The 24,270-nt window shown below is 45.4% G+C and overlaps 1 long non-coding RNA gene across 4 annotated transcripts in view; it reads left to right on the top strand.

Annotated features, from left to right (window-relative positions):
* The first annotated feature begins 1,754 nt into the window (after positions 1-1,754).
* The window catches only part of LOC108348514 (uncharacterized), a 28,448-nt gene continuing 5,932 nt past the window's right edge, over positions 1,755-24,270 (top strand). For 2 of the 4 annotated variants that reach the window (XR_015641085.1, XR_015641087.1), the window contains exons 1-2: positions 1,960-2,204; positions 24,053-24,198. This is a non-coding gene — a long non-coding RNA (uncharacterized LOC108348514). Of the gene's footprint in view, positions 1,824-1,959; positions 2,205-8,254; positions 8,422-24,052; positions 24,199-24,270 lie in introns of those variants that run through there. The other 2 variants (XR_015641086.1, XR_015641088.1) reach the window with 2 other exon arrangements.

The following is a 24,270-nucleotide window of genomic DNA, read 5'->3' as shown; positions in this document are numbered from 1 at the left end:
AGAGACCAGCATCACTGAGGTGAAATCTCTGAGAAGTGTTTTCTGAGAGTACAAAGAAGCTGTATTCCAGAGAGAGCCAAGGTTGTATCTGCTGCAGTAGCTGAACTTGGTAATGGGTAAGAGTCACCCAGGTGGTGCTGGTTTTGAAGGCATGAAGAGGTCATGAAGATCACCTGAGGATTGGCACTGTGAGGGGTCATGGAAGGCTATTGGGAAAGGTGCAGCCTCAGTTCCTGAATAAAGCCTTTCCACAGGAATGGAAACCCTGACACTCTATCTATCTATCTATCTATCTATACACACACACACACACACACACACACACACACACACACACACACACATATATATATATATATATATATGGAGGAATTCTCTAACAGACATACCCAGGGGCTTATCTCTTCTGTAATTCTAGCACCCAGTGGGTGGTTAATCCTAATGATCACAGAGTCCAATAAACACATATTGTGTCTTCTCTGTCTGGGTTTGGAGTCATTAGAAATGAAGGACACACGAGAGGGGCACCCTGAGATCAAAGCTTCAGTCTCCTTACTGGTACGCACATGGCCAAATAGCTTGTCTAACAAGCCAGCTGAATAAAGGACAAACAGAGATCTGTGGGTCTCTGCTGCAGAATGGGTGCCATAAAGCAGGTGGCCTCTGAGACAAAGAGATCTGGACAAGGTCCTGAGAAGACGCTAGCCTTTAGTACATCATCCAGAAACGTCTTTTTCCTCCTCAGCCAACAGTTGGATCTGCCCCATCAGCTTCCCTCATAATGCCTTTTTGTAACCACATCCAGCTCTCTTCTGACTCTCCCTGACCGGTCTACAAACCCTGTGAAGCATCCATGTAGCCCCAGTTGCTAGAATCCTGTCACGGATATCCACAGTGGTCCACCAACAATGCTCTCTCGTGGTTTCTCCTACCTGGGGAAACAGATACGCTTGAGACCTGGCTTCTCTTTATGGGTTTACTTAATTGCATGCAGGGATAGGGTGGTAGCTCAGTCAGTACAGGGCCTGCTTAGCAAGCATAAACTTAGCAAGCAACTCTTTGCTTGTGTAAAGAGTATAAAAAAGAAAACCCATGCTTGAAAAGGAAATAGAAAGCAGGGCATGATGGGACTTGTAGTCTCAGCACGGGAAAGGCTGAGACAGGCTCTGTCTGGACAACCAGCTTAGTGTACTTAGTGGTGATGACCCTGATTCAAAAGCAAGGATGGCCCCTGAGAAAGGACAGCTGAGTTCTTTGACATCTTTGCATGTGTAAACATTTATGCATTCATATGTGTGCACATACATATGCACAGGTCCTTTTATTAATCTTCTAAAACGTTAAGGGTTATTTTTAAAAAAAAACTATTTCCAAATGGAAATTTTATTAAGTTAAGCAAAACGACGTGAGGATGATTCTCACCTCCTCAAACAACAGTATAAAATCTCTTGATCGATTGAAACCCTATCTACCCCTTAATATGAGTTCTTAATTTGTCCAAATAATTATTTTCTAGTTTGGGGGTTATCTTGAGGTTGCTATGAGGTTCAGGCTGACTTCAAATTCCTGATCTTCTAGACCCCCTCTCCTCTGTGCTGGGATTTCAAGCATACGACAGGAAATCCTGCTTATTAAAGTCTTTTGCTTCATCGTATTCCTAGCTATGCCAGTTGTTTTGTTGTTTTAGCCTATTCCCCCGGGCTCCATAGTCCTTTTCAAATTGTTACTCTCCAATACGAGGCACACTATGTAGCAGATTTGAAAATGAGATCAGAGGAAGAGGATCCTGTGTGATCATCTAGTCACAGAGCTTCACAGCGTCTGTAAGTGATGGGAGGATTGTCCCTTCCTACGCGGTATTTATCTTTACAGTAGCCTTTCTTTCTTTAAGGTATGTGAGGGTCTGTGTGGGAATACCTACATGTAAGTGCACGTGAGGGGGTGGGGTGGGTAGGAGGAAGGCAGAAGAGGGCATCAGATGCCCTGCAGCTGGAGTTACAGACAGATGTGAGCTGCCTGATGGTGGGTCCTTGGAAGCCAGCTCCCAGCCTCCCGACAAACAGCAAATTTCTTAACAGTTCAGCGCCAGCTCTCGGATCTTCACTGCTTCCGAAAGTAAGAAAGTAACAGGTCTGTGTTCATCTCGCCTGCTACAATGTACCTCTCGGGGATTGAGAAAGACAGCCGGCATCTCCAGTTCAAAGGTAAGAGCATCACAAGGCTGGTTTTTCAACACAATTAGATGTGGGGTCAGACTTCAGCATTTAAAAACTATTTCAACCGACAATGCTCTCCGCTTATGATTTAGTTTGCTTCCCTAATGAACAAAACTAGCTTGCTAAGATTATGTGGGCAGAGTGGGGCAAAGCTTTTCTGCTCTAATCCGGAGCTGGCTGGTTTCCCTTGATGTACATACCTCAGTGCCTCTCAGTACTGCAGGAAATGCCGCTTTCTCCAAACAAAATTTCCCTATGAAAGCATTAAATATTGAAAAATCAACAATTGAATGAGCAAATTTGGGTAGGGCTGATTGTTGGAGATAAACTAGGTGAGATAAATGTCTAATATAATTGTTTTACAACTGTTACTAAAGCCCCAGACCAGACAGACCACCAGACTCAACTCTGTTCCACTCCGGCCTCTTAAGCCTTTCCTGCTCTTTAAGTGACCTGTAAGTCCTGTAAGTTATGAAGCCCAACAAGTTTCCTGCTTCACCAGGTTGGCTTGGGTGTAATTATTACTTTGGTCTGGCATGGGTTCTCTTCCGGGGATGAGCAGATATGTCATGTATCAAAGTCTCATACAGCACCCCAGGGGTCCCCACCTCTGCCTCCCTAACACTGATACAGATACATGCCTGGCTCGTTATGTGTGTTCTGTGCATCAGACCTCAACTCCTCCAGCATTTACTTCAAGGACTTTATCAACTGAGTAAACTGATCCACTTTGGTATCACCCCAGCCCAGGAATCTGCGAGTCTAAAACGGCAGGGTAACCCAGTGCCTCTGTCTCTTCCTCCCAGACAGGATGTGCTGTGCCCTTCCCTCTGAGTGGAATCACATTGCAGTCTGTACACACAGCAGGGCCACACTGTTTACCTTGGTTATCTACATATTTGTCAATTCAATATTCCTACAATGGGCTGCATATCCTCTGAGATCCCATAAGCCAGCGTTGCCTGGCAACAATGCTGCCCCGTGGGTCTGTCACTCCATGACGCATATCCGAGGACAAAGTCACTTGATGCTGCATTTCCAGACTGTGCCAGTGACACATGACTGCATATCATTGTTACCTGCTTTACGTAATTTACACAGCCACAGAACTGCGTGAGCAAGAAAACGACGTCAAAATCCATTAGTCCGATGGGGTTGAAATCTGACCGTCAGGCTGGGGAGCTGCTTTGGTGGAGTAGGTCATTATTATACAAGTTTGAGGGCTTGGGATTGGAAAGTTGGAAAGTTGTGACAGCCACCAGCAATCTCTCAGGAAGTAGAGACTGGGGAGTCCTTGGGGACAGACTGTCCCAATAAAGTGGACAAAATCAAGGAAGACATTCTATCCCAACCTGGGCTTCCAGATGCATGCACACATGTCCATAGATTCCCACATACTTACAAACACACATGCAAACAGACAGACATATACACCACCAACAAATACGTACAACACATACAAACACCTGACCTTCGAACATACAGGACAGAGGAAGAGACTTCTGGGAGGCACCTGTAAAAAAAAGTGAATTTTCTAAATATTTTCCTCCACTTATCTATTGGTTCTCTAAGTGTGGGATAGGCACGAGTGCAGGCTCACAAGAGCATGAGTCTGGAGGTCAGAAGGTAACTCATGGAAAATCTTTCCTTTGACCACACGGATCCTGGGATTGCTCTAATGATCAGGCTTAGTGGCACAAGCCTTCATCAGCTGACCCACATCATAGGCTGCAATTAAGGTGAATTTTGCAGGCAGTTGACAAGTTTAGAAAAGTACGGTACCCTTGATCCTTCAAACTCTCATGATCCCACACCTGATTCGACCTGGCAGATCTCTGAAGATGCCACCACCCCAGCTTCAGGAACTGTGAACAGAGAAGGGTTACTCAGCAGAAAGAGAAAGAACTCTTAGAGTAAATTTATTCAAAGGGATCCTGCACAGGGGTGAGAGATTGGTCACCTCAAAAGAAACTTCTAGAAATAGCAAAGATAGTACCTAAGTGGAAGACCGACTAGTGGGATAAACCAAACAATGAGTGAACCTGGAAAAATAAAATATGAACATTATGTCCAAAGTATTCTGGGGATGTAGTTCATTGGTAGAGGGCATGTCTAGCATGTACAAGGCCCCGGATTCAACTGTCAGCATCAAAGGATGAACAAATGAATGAACGAACGAATGAATGAATGAATGAATGAATGAAAAGAATCCCAAATAGAAATTAAAAATAAAAATAAAACAAAGAACAGCAGAAATTCTGTTGTGGCACTGAGGGTCAGGATCATCTGAGAGAACCCAGGAGTAACTGGGGAAGTGCCGGAAAGAGAACACTTGGAGAAATAAAGGCAACCATGAGAGACAGAAAGGAGAAATCCCTGTCAAATACCATATCAAAATGCAAGAGAGGCAACATTGAGAGCAACCAGAAAGAGGAGACACTGAACAGAGATAAAAAGATTAAACCTTGACCCAGGTAAGACACTTAAAACCTCATCAGAAAAAAGAAAGATAAAGGTACAGTTGTGAGTGAGAGACAGGAGGAAGGGGAGGGAGAGAGGGAGAGAGAGTCACCTGTGTGAAGAGAGGAGGGCACACTGGTATCCTTCATCATTACTCTCTGCTTTAATCTAGAGACAGAGCCTCTCTCTGTGCCTGGAGCTGACCTCAGCAATCTTTCAATCCCCTTCACAGTGCTTTTACACGGGTGTTGGGAATTTGAACGCTGGCCATCTCCCCAGGCTCCATACAAGAGAAAAAACCAGGGGTTTGAAAGACGGCTCAATAAGTAAAGTTCTTGGTGCCCAAGCAGGAGGACCTGAGTTTGATCCCCAGACCAGTGTCAAGGAACTGGGAACCTAATTCTAATACAGTGGAGGCAGAGACAAGAGGATCCTGGGGGTTCACGAACTGGCCAGCTGAGCTGAATCAGCAAGCTCCAAGTTCCGGTTCCAAAAGAGACCCTGACTAAAAGAAAACAAACAAACAAAAACCAAAAACCAGGTTGAAGAAGACACCATTTGTCTCTAGCCCCCACATGCAAGCACACACATACGTGCATGGATGGATGGATGGATGGATGGATGGATGGATGGATGGATGGATGGATGGATGGACAGATGGATAAATACATAGATGGATGGATTGATGCACGGACGGATGGATAAATACATAGGTAGGTGGATGGATGAACAGATGGATAAATACATGGATGGATGGACGGATGAATGGATAAATACATAGATAGATGGATGGATGGACAGATGGATAAATACATAGATAGATGGATGGATGGACGGATGGATGGATAAATACATAGATAGATGGATGGATGGATGGACGGACGGACGGATAGATGCATAGATGGATAGATAGGCAGATAGGCAGGCACATAAACTTCACGTATACACACACATACGTGCATGAACACAATACACAAATACACACGCACATAACACAGACACACGCACAATGGAAAACCAATCATCCTTATGCTCTTCTTTAGAAACTATTTTTCAAAAGCAAACTCAGGGGAAAACAAAGAAAGAAAGAAAGCCAACCACCTTTTGAGATGTCCGACATCTGAAGGCTTTTGTTGTCAGTGGACCTTTGAAAGGAAGTGCTCCTGGAAACCGTTCTGGCTTGCGAGTCAATGGTCCCGATGAGGAGACCTTGTAAAGGAAAGTGCTGTGGTTAAACAGAGCTGACCTTCGCTTTTCATTTTAAATTCTATGAAGACGCCTGACTGCTTTGAACAAAGTGAGCAGCAAACTGCCAGCCAGCCCCAGCATGCATTGCAGGCTTCTAACATGGCCTCTCTGTGTGGCATAGGCTGATGGGTTGCAGTGAGTGTGTAATGTCTGCCACTTTGTGCTGAGCTCCAGAGCCTGTGGTAGCACGTCTTCCCTGGACACACATCACTGAGGGCTCTGCATCCCTCAGTTCCTGGTCTCTGTCCTCAGTTTAAGAGCAGGAGTCTCTGACTTCAGGATTTGTGCTTCCACCTCTGGCCTGCAGGCAAGGCTCCTTCCACTTGCCCTTTGCAGGGTTTTATGCCCTTCTCTAGGCCCAAAGGAGGACCCAGGCAAGGGTGAGCCATGCCAAATGACAAGCCCGACTTCTGAATAAACAATGACCTTTGTTTTTTTCTGGGTTAGGCTTCTCACCTACTCCACCCCCCCACCCCACCCCCGTGTTGCCTATGAGCTACATGTCCCCTGCAAGTCACAAACACCACCTCGGCACTTAAGAACAAAACATCAGCTCATTTCTGGTGAACCCAGAGGCTCACGGGCCTTTAGAGGAAACAGCTGTTCAAATGCAGCTTCTCAGCATCCATGTTTCAAGGCTTCTTCACTCCCAGGATTCTCTCTGCCTTGGCATCTTTCAGGGTTGCCGCCCAGAATGGGATGGACACGGGGAGGTAAATAAGATGTGTACTACATTGTGTGCACTTAGACACTTTGAAATACGGGCTGGGAAGATGGCTCAGTGGTTAAGAGGTGTACCCTTCCGAAAGGTCTGAGTTTGACTCCCAGCACGCACACTGGTGGCCTACAACTGCCTATAACTCCAGCTCCAGGGGAATCTGAGGACCTCTTCTGGCTTTCTTCACTCCTGTGCAATCCATAATCACACACGTGTACCCAGAACGCTCATGTACACGACAGTCACACACATGTACCCAGAACACTCATGTGCACGACAGTCACACACATGTACCCAGAACACTCATGTGCACAATAGTCACACACATGTACCCATGACTAAAAAAAGTTTGTTTTAAAAAAATTTAACTAGCAAGGTGATTGGTAATTTTGTAACTCGGTGAGTGGAACCAGCTGTTACAGCTGTGTATTTGACTTCAGTCCTTCATTGATTATGGCCTTGATTTACTGACTTGTTTTGGGGAAGCATGTATTTAACCGAATAATAGCAGGAGGAAGGGAAGGGAATTTGAACAGGAGGTGTGAGAGGCCCTCCTGGCTCAGCACCCAGAGTAGCTGCTTTTATTAAACAACAGATCATGTTTCCTCTGATTCATCCATCATGGCTGCCCAGGAACTACGTAATCATATTTTATTGCATTCTTATTTATTGCTGGGATTACTAATTTTACTACTGAGGATATAACTTTACATAAATTTTGTTCTTTCACTGTTTGTATGCATACATATTTTTGAATAAGTGCAATTAATACGACAGGTATGTGGTAGATCTTTTTTAGAGACAAAATAAATATTATGTTGCATTTTTCCATCATTGGGCAATGATTATGAACTTCCTGTTTGAAACACATAAATGTGGGCCTTTCTACAAGTTCAGGACAAACAAATAAATCACTTTCTTTTTCATTTGTACAACAATGTTGATATATTCATCTTTGGTTCTGTTTTTTGTATTCTGGATTCAAGAAAGAAGTCAGGTTGAGGGAAAAAAAACCACGTAGGTACCATTTGAAAGCTGCAAGTGTACCAGGCATTTTAGGGCTGCCTGGTTTTAAGTCTCCGTAATTCATAACGGATGGTTACCCAGAATGTACCTAACTTAACCTTCCTTCCTTCATCTGTGAGTTGCTGGAAGCATAATGAGTAGTGATGAGGTTTGGGTTAACTAGCCCATGTACAGTTTCTAGAAGGTTCCTGACACATAGCAAGCACTTGCACTATGGCTACTGTAGCATCCTCCAACTTGCATTTGTTGTGATGTGTGAATTGAACTTCCCAGGGCTCGTAAAAAAAAAAAAAGAAGTTAAAAAAAACAAGAGAGGAGGAGAAAGAGAGATGGGGCAGGTAGGAGGGGGAAGGGAGGGGAGGGGAAGGAAGAGGGGAGGGGGATGGAGAAAACCTGTTCTCGTTCCACGAAGCCAAAGCCGAATGAGCAAATTAGAGACTATGGAGAGTGGAGAGTAAATGGTGCAAACCAGAGCCAAATTACCTCAGGCCATTCTTAGTTGCTTGACAGCCACTCCACGCCCACACCATGTCTGACTAATACCCTTGTAACTATCAAAACCTTACAATGTAGCCTTAGCAGATCTAGTATTCACTGATGCAAAAAGCTAAGGACGCCATCAGACAGCACCTGAAACCTGCGGCTCAGCGTCCCAGCCCTGCTTTGCTGAATCTCATCTCTCTGTTTACTTGGTAATCTTGTGCCAGGAAGCGTTCATGAACCCCAAAACACCAATGAGGAGCCAACTCCACGGTAATCACGTAAGGGTCTTTATTTACAGAGCTTGGGCCACACCCGCCATTTCTGACCCAGCAGAACAGGAGGCAACAGCCCCGAGGTCACTTTCAAACAGGTATTCATAGAGGCAAGGAGAGGATTTCTAGCCTGGTACATATTTGATAGGGGGCCCATTATGGCCTTCAGTGTAATTCACTGGTGCTGGGAGCCAAACCATTAACTTCTGTTTTTCTCTTGATTGGCGCTTGTTAGGAAGTGACGTGTCAGGGGCGGGCTTGTAACCTGGAGGTGCAGATTCGTTAGGGAATAACCTAGAAACGTGCTAGATGCAGGCTTCGTTGTGGGGGGTAACCTGGAAACTAGTGCTAGACCCAGGTCTTATTGGGGGTAGCCTGGAACCGGTGCTAGGTACTGGCCTGTTAGTTAGCTTGAGTTCAACCTTGAGTCAGGTTCTCTGAGATGGAGTCTGAACCCAAAAGATCTGGTCTCTCAGGAACTCTTTGATTTATGACATTCTTTGCTCTGCATTAATTAAAAATCTCACCTAACAACATCCTCTGTGCAATGTGGTATTGGGGGAAACCTGAACCTATGTTCTGGGGTCACTCTAATTTAGCTCCCCATTAAACTCTTGCTGCCTCTGAGGTGAGAGTTGTGTTTTTCACCTCCACAAAAGAAAGTCATTTCAAAACACTCAGACATGTCCGGTTCATGCCCCAATGGCCACATGAACCCCAAGACAGCTGTGAACCAGGACTACACAAAAGTGCTATCCTGTTTAAGACAGCGGGTGCTGTGCGTGATCGTTTTAATTCGACAGTGTAGCTTGCTAACACGAAATTTGCAGATGACAACAAACGTGAGTTCACAATGTCTACAAAGGGTTGGTATTTTAGTTAGCAACATGGGAGGAAAGGGCTTATGCGGCTGACACTCCCACATTGGAGTGCATCATTGAAGGAAGCCAGGGGAAGAACTCAAACAGGCAGGAACCTGGAGGCAGGAGCTGATGCAGAGGCCATGGAGGGGTGCTGCTTACTGGCTTGCTCTCATAGCTTACTCAGCCTGCCTCCTTATAGAACCCAGGACCACCAACCAGTCCAGGGTCAGCACCACTCACAATGGACTGGACCCTCTCCTGTCAATCACTAATTAAGAAAATGTTGGGGATTTAGCTCAGTGGTAGAGTGCTTGCCTAGCAAGCACAAGGCCCTGGGTTCGGTCCTCAGCCCCGGAAAAAAAAAAAAAAAAAAAAAAAAGAAGAAGAAGAAGAAAATGCCCTACAGTCAGATTGTGTGGAGGCATTTTCTCAATTCAGACAACTATAGCTTGTGTCAATTTGACACACAACTAGCTAGGACAGTTGGCCATTCCTGTGTGACTTCACCGTGTGGTGCCCAGGTTCATTCCATCAATAATTCCAGAGCTGAGTTCCCAGCATATGAAACAGTGGATGAGTGGACAATCCAGGCTTCCATAGACAGCAGGGGATGCTCCAGCTACTTGAATGATGCGGGAACTGCTGTTTTGTTCTATGATCGATTATGGGTAGTTAGGGATCATAGCTCCTTTGTATAAAAAGGGTGTGAGGAGTTGTTTCCAGGTGGTCCTGCAGTCTTACCTGATTCAGAGGTGAGCCTGCCCCTCCCCATAGGGTCTGCTGTCAGTGTGTGTGTGTGTGTGTGTGTGTGTGTGTGTGTGTATCTGTGTGTGTCTGTGTATGTCTGTGTGTCTGTGTATGTCTGTGTCTCTGTGTGTGTGTCTGTGTATGTCTGTGTCTCTGTGTGTGTGTGTGTATCTGTGTGTGTCTGTGTATGTCTGTGTCTCTCTGTGTGTGTGATGTATGTGTCTGTATATGTCTATATGTGCCTTTGTCTCTGTGTGTGTCTGTATTTGTGTCTGTGTGTATCTGTATGTATATGTTTGTGTCTGTGTCTGTGTATGTCTGTATGTGTGTGTCTGTGTCTGTCTGTATGTGTCTGTATGTGTGTGTCTGTGTATATCTGTTTGTGTCTGTATATGTCTGTATGTGTGTGTCTGTGTATATCTGTTTGTGTCTGTGTCTGTCTGTATGTGTGTGTCTGTGTGTATCTGTGTCTGTGTCTGTCTGTTTGTGTCTGTCTGTATATGTCTGTCTTTATGTGTCTGTTTGTGTGTGTCTGTGTGTATCTGTGTCTGTGTCTGTCTGTTTGTGTCTGTTTGTGTCTGTGTCTGTCTGTATGTGTCTGTATGTGTGTGTCTGTGTATATCTGTTTGTGTCTGTGTATGTCTGTATGTGTGTGTCTGTGAGTGTCTGTGTGTATCTGTTTGTGTCTGTGTCTGTCTGTATGTGTCTGTATGTGTGTGTCTGTGTGTGTCTGTGTATATCTGTTTGTGTCTGTGTATGTCTGTATGTGTGTGTCTGTGTGTGTCTGTGTGTATCTGTTTGTGTCTGTCTGTATGTGTCTGTATGTGTGTGTCTGTGTATATCTGTTTGTGTCTGTGTCTGTCTGTATGTGTGTGTCTGTGTGTATCTGTGTCTGTGTCTGTCTGTTTGTGTCTGTCTGTATATGTCTGTCTTTATGTGTTTGTCTGTGTGTGTCTGTGTGTATCTGTTTGGGTCTGTGTCTGTCTGTTTGTGTCTGTGTCTGTCTGTGTGTGTCTGTATGTGTGAGAGAGAAAGCAAGTGTGCATGCTTCTCCAAGCTGCAGAGCCCTCTGCACTCATTGCTCCAGGTTCAGGTAGCCAACATGGTTCCTATGCTGGCTTCGTGTTGCATGTCTTTATATTTGCCAGAATGCTCACCAATGAGCACTTCTCCTCTGGCTTCCTTCATTGTGAACAGGGGTTGGGAAGGTGGGACGTTTAAATCACATCACCACTATGACTCCCCAAAATAACTTGGCAATGGCCAGAAAGACAAACTGGTGGTGGGGTATTTTGCTATGCTCTGCCCGGTGCTCTGACAGGCACATTGAATAGTATCTGGAAGGATTTCAGTGACAGTGACAATCTGTTCTTGTCACCGTTCATCATTCTATGCTGAGATGGTAAGGGACATAGGAGTAGTTGCTACCCTGGCCCACCTGATGGGAAGGCACAAACACTTAGACACTGTACTGTTTTTTTCATGATCCTGACGTGGCTCTTTGATGACCCCCCCGGGGGGGATTTGTGGCACACAAGACTGGCTGTGGTGGCATTTTCTATCTGAGAAAGTTCCTTTCTTATCTCAGAAGGATGGCGGTCTTTAAACACCTTTTGTTTCCTCAGCTCTCCTTGCTTCTGATGCATGCAGAGGCGTTTGTCAGAGCACGCTCACTCACTGTTCCAGGCGGAAGCTGCTGCTCTCTGCTCTCTTGGAGCTGTTTTAACTGCTCTTAGGCTGGATAAAAATGCTATTCTTAGCCCAGTGTTTCTTAAGTCGCTGAAAAGTTTTTTTTTCTTCCTCCCAACTCAAGTCTTTGCAAGCAAGACATTACACTTCTTGGCTCCGTATCACACAATTAACTCCAGCCGGATGGTTTGGAAGCCCCTCCCACTATGTTGTCTAAACACTCGGCCCCTGCTGCAAGCAAGGAAATGATTAATTTTGCCTCCAGGCTTTTTCTTGCACAGGAGTTCTCTGTGGTGCATTCTCACCATGGTATTGCCAAGATTTCCTTGGCCAGTCGTTCTTGACTCAGCTTGAGGATCGGATGTTGCCATCTCCCTGGCTGCGCTGGACAGCTCTTTAAAAGGCTCTGCGAAGCAAAGTGTTTGGGGGAGAAAAGTACATCAGAACTGATAAACCGACTTCGTGCTGGGCCCTCCACTTGGGCAAAAATTGTAGGAAAGAGACTTTAACACTGCAGGAGGCAAATTGTGTGCCTTGCTCTCTAAAACAGGATAAGAAAACGGGCGATCGCTCTTAATTCATGTGGGTAGAACCCCCTAATAGAGGCTGCATGTTTAAAATAATCTGTATTTAAAGCTGCGCCAAACAACTAGGCTTATTCAGGGCTGTATGGACAGATGGCACAGCAAAATCAACCTTTAAGTTTTGCTTAAGCATGGTAATTGAATATGTTATTCAAAAAGGATTGTAGTAAAAAACTTCTCACATTAAAAAACAATGAAGCACTGCTGGTGGTTAAGTTGTAATCGTTGGCACACGTGTGCAGGTCTGTAGGTGGGCGTGGGGAATGTATTTAGAGATACTCAGCCTTTGGGGCTGTGAGCTGGCTCAACTGTCAAGAGCACTTGCAGCTCTTCACGAGGACCTAATTTCAGTTCCCGGCATTCCTGTCAGATGGCTCACCGTCATCTGTCACTCTAGCTCCGGGCTCCAGAATGCTCTCTTCCTCTCTGAGAGTAACGGCATGTAAGCAAACTTACATGTATGTGCACACACACACACACACACACACACACACACACAAATGAGATTATCACCCTGCATACTGCTGCACAGAAGAAAGTTACTTGCATGAAGGCTGCTTTAATCAAACTTTATTGCAATGTGGAACGAGGTCCCCAGGCACCTGGGGAGTGCTCTCGTCTAAGTGACGAAGTTTTACCTAATGTGTTGCAGTGTCAGCAAAAGCTGTCACTGTGATCCTTTACTCTGCGGCATTCGTGTGATGCCGTCTCAAATTCAACATGGATCCCGAGCAGGGCAGTGAGGTAACTGAATTCATTACATTTTTATAAGATATCGCTTTCATCTACAGTAAGCCATACATTTCCAGCCTATGACCTTGCAAAGAATTGATCCACCAGAGAACAGGGCAGCCTGTAGTAGACTCGTCTCCTCACCAAGGCTAAGTAGGAGAGAGAGCTTCAAGAACCAGGATCCAAGGACTAAATGAGCCAGCTTTCTACAAAATGCTTTGATCTCTCCAGCATCCTAGAGCATCTTTTGACTCTTGTCGCAGAGTAAGAGGCTGAGAAGCCTGGCAGAGAGCAGCTGCCGGGAGTCTAAGAAGTTGGAGTGACTTAGATAATCACCCAAGGCAGGCACATGAATACTGGTAGCTGGGTCTGCCATAGCAGATGGGCAGAGGAGCTCAGGTCCCAGAGCTTGTCGGCACAGATATCCCTCAAGGCTGATGCTGACTCCCCTGCTGGATGGTGACCAGGACAGGGTAGGCAGGAAGGAGGTAAAAGGTGTAGGAGTGCCCGGTGGCTTCATTAGAAGTCAGTCGAGAATCCTTTGGCTAGGTCTACAGGGGGCAGCTACGCACATTCCCAGTTCACTGTGCACCCCTCTTTCCTTTCAGGTTTATAAATTGCTTGGGTTTGTTTGAACCGCTCCATAAAGACTCCCTAGACTGAATACGCAACAGAAATCTATAGCTCTCAGCTCCAGAGACAGTGAAGTCCAGGATCAAGGCAGCAGCAGACCGAGTCTCACTGAGGGCAATCCATCTGCCTCAGAGATGGTTGCTACTATCTTACCACATGGTGTGTGAGGCGAGCACGGTTCTTAAGCTTCTTCTATGAGGACATGGGCCCCATGGAAGAGAAACCCTCACAACACCTGAAACTCCGTCCCCCTTAATACAACCACATTGGGAATTGGGTGTCACTAAATGAACTTGGTGGGCACAGACATCCCGACCATGGGGTGTAGGGTAGATTCTGTAGTGGAGAGATCTGCAGGCCCACCATTTCCAGGTTTGCCCTTCCTGTAGTTCCTTTTACTGTGCGTATCCAACCAATCTGATAGCTTTATTCTTCCCTAGCTCGTTTACAATTACATAGGTGCCATTTATCAAGAATCCATTTTTCAGGCCCGTTTGTGATTTCAAAGGAAACCTTACCCAACAACAAACATAGGAATAAACAGGTTTGTATTTTCAGACTTATAATTAGTCCTACAAATTCACATCTATGTATTTCAATAGATTCCAGTTCACAAGTGTTTGCAGGATGTGTACCAGTCATCAGCTCCCTCCACTCCCCCCGGGTCACCTGCACCTCCTCTCTGCAAATAACTTCATGTCTTTTCTTCTTCTTCTTCTTCCTCTTCCTCTTCCTCTTCCTCTTCCTCTTCTTCTTCTTCCTCTTCCTCTTCCTCTTCCTCTTCCTCTTCTTCTTCTTCTTCTTCTTTTCTTCCTCTTCCTCTTCTTCTTCTTCTTCTTCTCCTTCTCCTTCTCCTTCTCCTTCTCCTTCTCCTTCTCCTTCTCCTTCTCCTTCTCCTTCTCCTTCTCCTTCTCCTTCTCCTTCTTCTTCTTCTTCTTCTTCTTCTTCTTCTTCTTCTTCCCTTCTCCTTCTCCTTCTCCTCCTCCTCCTCCTCCTCCTTCTTCTTCTTCAAACCTATCAACCCTCGCTCCTCCTCAAAGCACTAAGCCAAGGACAAAACCTTCAGCTCATGAGCTTTTGTAGGGAGCTAAGGGGAGGGGTGGCAGCTTGCTGTCCTCTTGTACTGTAAAGCAGCCTGAGTGGGGCAGAGTTAGATGAGGGAGGGAGGGTAACCAGGTTTCCGATGTGGCCTTTCCCTAAGAGGCCTCTTACTCCAGGATTCTCAATGTAATCTGAATAATTTAGTCTTTCTGCCCAAGGCAGTGACTTTCAAATGGTCTTATGGTCCGTGACATCAGTTCCCTGGCCCCAGGAAAGTGGGTGACACTCAGAGGTGTCCTTTGTGTAGTGACACAGTGCAGGGTGTTGTCTGATGTGGGTTTTGTAAGCTTACGACTAGAACCGATTCCTAGACAGATGCCTCATCCTATGGGGTCAACTTGTACATCCTTTTGAAGTGTGTCGGTGTTGTGATCAGACAGCTGTAAGACGTGAAACCGGATGGTTCATTTTCAAAAGCACCTTGGGCCAGATTTAGGTAAGCAGGAAACACCAGGCCCTGGTGGAGCTGGGTCATCCAGCTATTTCTCCCACCCAAATTCTGGTGAGCCAGTGTGAAAGTCTAGAATAGGAAATTACTAACAGCCTAGTCTTCCTGCAAGACCATGCCTCAGGTAAGCATTAAAATGAGCAGGAAGTAAAACACAGTTTCAAGAAAAAGACGAACATAAGCAGTAGAGGAAAAGAGAAGTCCTTGAGCCCTCCTGATTACTCTACCAGAAAGTATAGAAAAAGTCTGTTGCATTAGCACTAGAAAAACTATCTCCTGGGCTCGTTCAGTGGGTCAGCCATCCTAGGCCAATTCACAGCCTTGCAAAGTCATAACGTAAGCTGCCTCAGTTTTGCTGCTCTGACTCTCCAGTGCTTTTGATTGTGAAGCGACAAACTTGAGAGTCAGCAAACAACTCTTTGCCATGTGGCTGGACAGCCATCTTCATGCTGTGATGCTCTGCCCATGAGCGGAGGGGATCTTGTTGTATGGGTGCAGCTATGAGGTAATCCAGCTGGCATCTCAATGGGGACGATGTTTCTGTGGACCCAGCCACACGGAACAGGAGGGACAGGCTAGGTAACTTGACCAAGGGGCACCGGGATAGCTAGCAAAGCAGTATTTCAGGGTGTGTCTGAGGATTCCTCTGAAGGAGATTAGCAGCTGTATCAGGGAACTAATGAGGAAAGTTGTGCCATTAGTCCAAATGGGCCCCTTAACATCAAATCATCAATCATGACAATACCAAAGACACGGTCATAGGCCAACCTGATTTTGGTAATCCCTCAATTGAGATTCCCTCAGATGACTCTAAGTTGTGTAATAATGACAGCTGAGGCTCACTAGGACACATTGTCACCCAGATATCAGATCTCCAATGGTTGCCCACCCCCTCCCACCAATGAACAGAGACAGCAACCGAATCCTGGAGCTGTTCTTTATTCATAGAGTCAACAGTCTGAGGAGACAGGGGACTCACATCCTAGCACTCCTCCTTGCTGCTCTCATCTCCAGCCCGTGCACTTTAGCACTTTACAACGACTAAAAGCAAGGGATTCAATCTTTTCAAAGTCCAGTCCTGCCCCTGTGGTCAGACCAGTGGCCTCCTCTCTGAGATTCAAGGAGTTGATGCTTTTCTTGTGTAATTTCCTGTGCCTCTCTCTCTCTCTCTCTCTCTCTCTCTCTCTCTCTCTCTCTCTCTTTCTCTCTCTCTCTCTCTCTCTCTCACACACACACACACACACACAGGGAGAGAGAGAGACAGAGAGACAGAGAAAGAGACAGAGAGAAACAGAGACAGAGAGAAACAGAGACAGAGAGACAGAGACAGAGAGAAACAGAGACAGAGAGAGACAGAGACAGAGACAGAGAGAGAGAGAGAGAGAGAGAGAGAGAGAGAGAGAGAGAGAGACCACTACTTCCAAGGCTGCTAAGCCACACATTTCTTCAAAGGTGACATCTAGTTTAAAAGTTAACACAAACTGTTAGCACCGAGCATGCATGGGCTATTAGTCTATGCAGTATATACATGCAGATTCCTTCCTATAGTATAAAGTACAAATGTGTTCTCATACAGAGCACTGAAGTATCCCCGTTAGCTCCTCCCATACTTATCTGCCCTACTTGTTCCGTTAGCAACACCGTCAGCCTCCCCGATGGCTCTGGACTTAGAGCAAACCACACTGAAGGTTTCTTTGGCTCTCTGTTGGCAGAGGGCTTTTCCTGATGCTGCTCAGGCTCCATCACTGTGTTCCTGCCTCCCTGTCTACCCCAGATCTGACTCTTTCTCACTGGTTCTACTTCCAAGAGGCTCACTAGTGGCGATGCATTATTATGAGAATATCTCTTAAATTCTAAGAGACCAGAACTTTTGCTGGACCTCACAGCTGAGGTTGCTAATGTACCTTGCTATCGCTTTAAGATGGCTCTCCTACTGTCTTCAGCCTCTTTGATTAAGCTGCCTTTAAGAGAAACAATGTAACAACTAAGCTTACATGCCTTGGATTTTATAACCAAGCTAAGGCATGGCTGTAATCCTAAGCTACGTTCTCTCCCGTGCCCTGAGCCATGAGTAGAGCGTGCGTATATCTGAGTTAGGCTAATCATTTGTGAAAACAGAAGAGAGGATGAATCTGGCTTTGTAAAACTCACATCCACCATAAATGTGGAACACAACCTACAGCTGTTGTTTGATAAACATCAATGTTTATAATTCTGCTGTTATACGGGTTGGTTGGGATTGGTGACTTAATCCTTCGGAAAACTGTGTTAAAGATTTCTGTCTTCTTTTTTCCTTCCTTGTGTGATGCTATCCTTGTTGTGCAATTAAAGAAAAAAAGGCAAAGCCCTTTGCTTGGGACAGGCACAGCACAGGGACACGCCAACACAGAGATAGGGACAGACAGATTCACCAGACAGCACTCAGGCAGACACAGACACTTACTCATAGACAGGCAGGCAGGCAGGCAGACAGGCAGGCAGACAGACAGGAGTTATGGATGACATCAGAAGGAGCAGTAAAGAGAGGGGATAGAAAGTACAAGTGATTGGATGGGGGAAAGGGAAACGTGGGGAAAATGAGGAACATGGGAGAAATAGGAACCTTCAGTTAGAGAAGGTGAGAGCTGATGTGTTTATAAAAAGATAAAGAGAGAGGGGGGATTATGTTCTTTGGGGGTTTGGGGAAAGGGGTGCCTCAGGAGGCCAGTGCTGAGACACCCCTTTCCCAGAGGGACCAGCCACATGACTGTATAGTATAGAATAGAGTTTATTCAGGGCATGGGGAGGGGAGTTAAGAGGATAGTAAGGGCAGAGAAAGACAGAGAAAGTAGAGAAGAGTAGAGAAGGAGAGGGGTAGGGTAGAGGCCAGCCATGAGCATGTGGAAAGAAGGGGGAAGGGGAACGGGGAGAGAAGGGACAAAAGGGGGAAGAGGGTAAGAGCAAGAGAGCAAGAGCAAGAGAGTGAGGAGGGGACAAGCAGCTCCTTTTATAGTGTCAGGCACAACTGGCTGTTGCCAGGTAACTGTGGGGGCGGAGCTTAGATAGAATGCTAACAGGGGTGGTAAAACAGAAAGAGGAGTAAACAGTAGTAAGAATGTCTGGAAAAAGTCCTAAGGAACCATATTACTATCTACCTACAGTTATGGTGTCAAAAACCAGGGCCTAACATTGAGAAACTGCAAGGCAAATTTTTATTCTTTATGGCCAGGCCAAGTTTGCATCTCTCTAGGCAGAAAAATGAAGCTGTGTAGAGGAGAAGCAAGAAGAGGTCCTTTTATAACAAGCAATTTTTATAACAAGCGATTTTCTAAAAATGGAAGTTTGCAGTGGTTTTTATGATGGAGAGAAAGGTACCTGGTACGGGTTTATCATCAGTCAGTTAACACCCCATTGACAGTTTACGGTCAGTCAATTCTTAATGGAAACAACTTACAGTGTGTAATTCACAAGGCCATCGAGGAAGAACAAAACCAAACCCAGGGGACCTTCAGCTAAGCGCCTGATCAAAGTCTAACATTGTTTAGATTAAAAAGGAAAGGAATCAGCAGTTCTACATTCCCCACTCCTACTAGGGGATTTCTGAATCATTGGAAATGATCATCTCCAATAGGAATTGGCCCCAAATGTTCATAATGGCCCCTCAGGACCGTTAGTTTAATGATCCCAAGTCTTTCATTGACAAATTTTATCACTGCATTCAGAAGACACGGTCCATCCGTGAGAGTCAGGAAAATAAGTAATAATGGACCAATTACAGTGCTAGAAGGTACAAGGAAAGGTAGTTAACCGTGCAGACCAGGAAACTAGAGACTCACACCAATTTTGACTGTTTGAATATAACTTTTCTCTTTCCTTAATTCTTTGTTTAACTAGGCTCAAACTTTCTCTGCCCATTCCCAAGTGATTGGTATGGTTCTCCGAGAGCCATGCAGATCCCCTGTTGCATGTCGAGGAGGTCAAGTCCCCTTGGTCCTGCAATATGACCTTTGCCACGGGGTCCAGAGAGGAAGTCAGATAGCTGATGGGTGTTTCCAGCCCAGATCCAGTCAGTCTCTTGCCTCAGGAGCTTGGTTATGATCACCAATGACAAGTGCAGCACAGTTCCCAGATCTATTGATCCTACTGTTCCCAATCCTACCACCAGGGGAGCCAGCACCCCAGCTGCTCTAGTAAAAGTCCTAACTGTTCTCCACCTGAATAGTAATAGACCTAAGAAATCAATGAACTAAAACGCAGAAACCAGAAGTCTCAGTAACAATGAAGAGATCCGATAACCACCAGCCTCATGGTACCCAGACAGGACTCATCATCCAGTTAAGGCATCACTGATGTAAGAGCCAACAGTAATTAGCAGAAGCAGAGGGGCCGAAGGCCCTGAGGTGGCTGACATCTTAGTACCTACCTAGCAGAAGCCCAGAAACGAACATGGCACCAGCCGTGTTTATTTTATCTCAGGTCTCTTTTTAGAATGTTTCTTTGAGTGCTGCCACATTTATAATCTGAATGGTTTGTACAAAGCAGGCCACGTGCCCTATCGTATTGTAGAACTAAAATGAATCTACCAGTTGGTAATCAGGGCCAAGTTTCCTAGTATGTCAACTGGCATCATAGGTAGCTATCTTAGTCAGGGTTTCTATTCCTGCACAAAACATCACGACCAAGAAGCAAGCTGGGGAGGAAAGGGTTTATTCAGCTTACACTTCCACATTGCTGTCCATCACCAAAGGAAGTCAGGACAGGAACTCACACAGGGCAGGAACTTGGAGGCAGGAGCTGATGCAGAGGCCATGGAGGGATGTTACTTACTGACTTGCTTCCCCTGGCTTGCTCGGCTTGCTCTCTTATAGAACCCAGGACCACCAACCCAGGGATGGCTCCACCCACAATGGGCTGGGCCCTCCCCCCTTGATCACTAATTGAGAAAATGCCTTACAGCTGGATCTCATGGAGGCATTTCCTCAAGGGAGGCTTCTTTCTCTGGGATAACTCCAGCTTGTGTCAAGTTGACACACAAAACCAGCCAGTATAGTAGCCATTCTTTCCCTTATGCCATACTGAGCAGACAGCATTTATGTATCTAAGTGCATGTGCATGAGTGTGAATGATTAAAGAAAAAGAGGCCATGCATTTGAAAGAGAGCAAATGAGTATAATATGTGGGAAGAGTTGGAGGGAGGAAAGAGAAGGGAGAAATGATTTAATTATATATATAATTTAAGAAAACAAGAGTCCTATTAGGGGCCAGCAAGATTGCTCAGTGGTAAGGATACTGACGATGCCAATCCTAGTGACCTGATTCAACTTCCAGAACCCACATAAAATTGTTGCCCATTTATAATTCCAGGACTTCAGAGACAGAGGCAGGAGGATTGCCTGGAGCTTGCTGGCTAGAGAGCATAGCCTACTCAGTGAGATCTAGACCAACAAAGAGACTCCGCCCTGCCTCTAAACAACAGGACATATCGACAGCTGAGGTTGGCCTCAGTTTCCTGCCCATGCTGTGCACACCAATTCCTGCCTTTTGGTGAAGGGATGGAGGTATTGGGGGGGGGGGTGCTCAGATCTGAGCCACCTATTCCTTCTGCTCTGTGTAAATACGCCTGCTAAGAGTAAAGACCTTAAACTCTAACAGGCTCCCCGATCTCCGAACGCCCCCGACCTAAGCACAGCTGACTCCACAACGGAAGTTCCAAATGAAAACAAAGACCTAATCCATCAAAGCCCATGTCCCAGGGAATGCCGCTAAATCCACGGACCAGGCCTTTTAACTTCTGGGGTTCTGCTTCTGGCTGTTCTTGTTAACAGAAGTATGTCAACACAGAATATTGTTTCTGTGCTTAAAGCTCATCTTGAGAAAGGCTTGGGGCTACACTGAGATCCCAAACACCCAGTTCTGCTGGCCAGTTAATAAAGGCTTTCTATTGGCTTAGACCTTTGTCCAAATGATCTTCTCTACGGTGGGTGTCCCACAACAAAACTTGGTCCGAAATCCATACGTTTGATAAGGGTTCCTAACACGTTGAAGTGGTACTTCTTTACTGTGTTCTGTATGTAAACACCTCCCTTTCCCCACTTTATTATTTCTTTTCCCTTGATGCAGTGAGGCTGAGTCATTTCCAACCCACCTTAAATAAACTCCAAAGATATGTTTTCAGCCTTAGAAATACATGAATTGACTCAAAAACTGTATTCATGAAAAAAATTGCCTTATTTGGTTCATCTCTCTTTAACATTTTTTTTCATAGCAAGGGAAGTTATTTTTGCACAGGAAATTGCTTCATGGAGTCTTTTTAGAGATTTAAGAATTTCAGTGTTTTCAGGATCATAATTGTGGCTAAGATTTATCAAGTAATTACTGCTAAGTCTGTTGCTGTTTATTTAAGAGTGCTTGAGTTGCCAGAGTAACCACTAATTTTCAACTTAAGTACATTTTGGGTGGATTGTTTTCTGAGGTAAAATATTGGCTGTGCTAGTTACTGCCCCTGGATGAATAGAATAGGAATAATATGTTTTTAATCAGGCCTATGATGTATGAGCCACCCCCTGCTCATTACAACCGTCTGGGAAGGAGGAATTGGTTTTATCCAGGCCCGGCAGACAAGGAAACTGGGTTCGGAGTACATAACAAAGCTCTCCCATTTCATCAGCTACAGAAGGACAGTGAGAGCGAGTGCCACCCCTACCCCAAGTCCCTGTCATTTCGCTGTCTTTTCCCAATCCCTGTTGACTCTCAACCCAGTGTCTTCATTACAGTTACACATTTCAGTCATGTCATGTTGGACAGCACTTCAGAGATGTCCCGTCTTCCAGTAAGGTATAACCCTTCCCAGCAAAGGCCATGCTTAAATAGCCAACAGCCTTCAAATGTGCAGGGAGTGGGATTAGAGGGATGGCTCTGTGGTTCAGCGTTCCGGATGCTCTTGCAGAGGACCCAAGTTAAGATCTCAGCAGGTACATTGTAGCTGACAGTCGTCTGTAACTTCAGTTCCAAGAGATCCAATATCTTTGTCTGGCCTCTGAGAGCACCTGACATGCATGCAGAACTTTTACATAAATGCAAACACAACGCTCATACACATAAAAGTAAATAAATCTTTAAAAATCATACGGGTAGCAAATCCTGTGCGGATTTAGAAACCCACACCTACATATGGAATCAGCTAAAATTGGAGCAGCTGGACATATCTGTAAGAGATTTTCTTGATTGGATCCTTGGAGGTGGTTAAGACCCACTTTAAATCTGGGCCACACCTTCTGGTGGCAGCCGACAGGAAATGACACGGAAGGAGGAAGTGTCTGCTTTTTTGCCTGCTTGCCCTTACTCTCCCTGCCCAGTTTATTTATCCTGCTGTGAAAGGATTCCTTCACTGATATTAGAACCTAGTTCTTTCAGGCTCCAATGCAGCTAGAGACCATCTGAGACATCCAGCCTTGTGGACCAAACAACTACTGGGTTTTTGACTAACCATTGTTTGACTAACTCAACCACAGACTGTAGGCTGTTACAGAGCATTAGACTGCACCGTGAACCCCAAGATTGTGTTGTTTACTGGAAAAAAAATGGTTCCTAGTGTGGTGTGGCTTAGCCTTAGCACACAGCCTTGAATTCTTCTGGCTATAATAGACACACACCTTTAATCCCAAACAAGGAAAAGTAAATTTAGTTCATAGAAGGAAACTATGTTTGAAAGTCTACCTGAGTGGCAGACAAAATGATGAACCAGAGAAAGATTCGACAGAATAGGATATGTCCAACTCTCATGAGGGGAGAGGGGGAGGGAGGGAGGGAGGGAGGGAGGGACGGATGAAGAGAGAGAGAGAGAGAGAGAGAGAGAGAGAGAGAGAGAGGAAAGAGAGGTAATTTGAGAGAGAACAGCACAGAGGAAAGAAGGCACTTTGACTGGGGCAGTTGTACAGAGACAGGTTGTAGAGAGAGAGCAAGCTAGACACAGATGAAGAAGACAGAATGATCCAGAGAATAAGGATCCAGAAGAATAGAACAGATTGTGAAAGTTATTATGAGGCCAAGCAGAGCAATCCATTCAGAAGCTGAAAGAAGCCAGTTTAGGCGAGTTAGTGTGGAGAGGAGTTTTAAGCCAGGACAGCTGAGTTGACCAGCCAGCCAGAGTTCAGAAAGAGCTAGAAAGGGTAAGTTTACTTAGCAGTAAGTCTCAGAGGCTGAAAACATTCTAGGCCCAGATAAGATTGCATGGAGGCTAAAATCTTCCAGGACTTGGCCTAGGTTAGCAGATGGAGGCAGTAAACCTCAGAGATAATTACCTCAGGTGAATAAAAGTTACTTTTACAATAAGCTATTCCATAATAAATGTAAATCCCACACCCATGTCTATATCATCTATATCTATATCTTACAAAATGTAATAATAAAAGAAAAAGAAAAGAAAAAGAAACACATTCCTATACAGGAGGAGAGATGAAGTAACAATCTTGCAAAGTTCACAGCTTTAGTAGCTCCCCTATCTCACCCTTCCACCACGCCTGGTCCAAAACGTGGGCACAGGGACAAGCACATTAGATGCCTCTGTAGCCTCTGATGCTGTGCAGAAAACACTGCCAGTTTGGGTGTAGGGTACGTGGGATGGAAGCTCAGACGTCTGGCCTCAGAGACAGTGCTCCTGAGCTTTACCTCTGTGTCACGCTCTAGGAAAATCAAGAGTTTTCAAATGGCATCCAAAAGGCTCAAGGTGACTCAGTCTTCCCCGCAATCATTCTAGTGGCCCTTTTGTTGCTCCCTCTACTCCACTGAGCTTTGGCTCTAACCAGATGTCTGTTGTTTCAAGACTCCTCATTGGCTGACCATTTGCCCTACCAGGTCTGTTGTTTCAAGACTCCTCATTGGCTGACCATTTGCCCTACCAGGAGATGTATTGTTTTAAGAGGCCTCACTGGATGTTCCTGCACCCCCCCTCCCACCATGGGTCTGATTAATTTAGACCAGACCCCTGATTGAACGTTCAGGTAAGTATTATTTTCTCTTCCTCTCTCAGTGACCTCCTCAGTGGGCGCTCTCCCAGAGACTCTCCCTTCTCA

Source organism: Rattus norvegicus, chromosome 17 (assembly GCF_021556685.1).
Source record: "Rattus norvegicus strain SHRSP/BbbUtx chromosome 17, alternate assembly SHRSP_T2T, whole genome shotgun sequence".
In the NCBI taxonomy this organism is placed as follows: domain Eukaryota; kingdom Metazoa; phylum Chordata; class Mammalia; order Rodentia; family Muridae; genus Rattus; species Rattus norvegicus.
Note: the sequence above shows the minus strand (reverse complement) of the source record. Positions and strands in the feature narration are given on the sequence as shown.